Source organism: Vombatus ursinus, unplaced genomic scaffold (genome assembly GCF_900497805.2).
Source record: "Vombatus ursinus unplaced genomic scaffold, bare-nosed wombat genome assembly UNPS02014863.1, whole genome shotgun sequence".
NCBI lineage: Eukaryota > Metazoa > Chordata > Mammalia > Diprotodontia > Vombatidae > Vombatus > Vombatus ursinus.
Genome location: NW_020954641.1, coordinates 27,455,029 through 27,455,556, shown reverse-complemented (window position 1 = coordinate 27,455,556; position 528 = coordinate 27,455,029). Strand labels below are relative to the sequence as shown.

At 40.3% G+C, this 528-nt stretch overlaps 1 protein-coding gene across 1 annotated transcript in view; it reads left to right on the top strand.

Moving 5' to 3' along the window:
* Window positions 1-528, top strand: part of MRPL22 (mitochondrial ribosomal protein L22) — a 49,406-nt gene that overhangs the window by 25,390 nt on the left and 23,488 nt on the right. The gene's annotated exons all lie outside the window — the stretch shown is intronic.

The following is a 528-nucleotide window of genomic DNA, read 5'->3' as shown; positions in this document are numbered from 1 at the left end:
TCTTGATTTCTCATAAAATCATTAGCTTCCATTTGCTCCATTCTAATTTTTTAAAAATTAATTTATGTATTTTTTAGTTTTCAACATTCACTTCCACAAGATTGAGTTCCAAATTTTCTCCCCATCTTGTCCCTCCCCCCGCCCCAAGATGGCGTGCATTCTGAATACCCCTTCCCCTAATCTGCCCTCCCTTCTATATTGCCCCTCCACCCCTTTCTCTTATCTCCTTCCCCTTCAATTTTCCTCTAGGGTAGGATAGCTTTCTGTACCCCATTGCCTGTATGTCTTATTTCCCAGTTGCATGTGAAAACAATTTTTAACATTTGTTTTTAAAACTTTGGGTTCCAAATTTTCTCCCTTCCTCCCTCCCCACCCACCCTCATTGAGAAGGCAAGCAATTTGATACAGGTTATACATGTGTAGTCATGCAAAAGACTTCCATAGTGTTGTGAAAAACTAAGTATATTTCCCTTAATCCTGTCCCACCCCCCCATTTATTCTATTTTCTCTTTTGACCCTGTCCCTCCC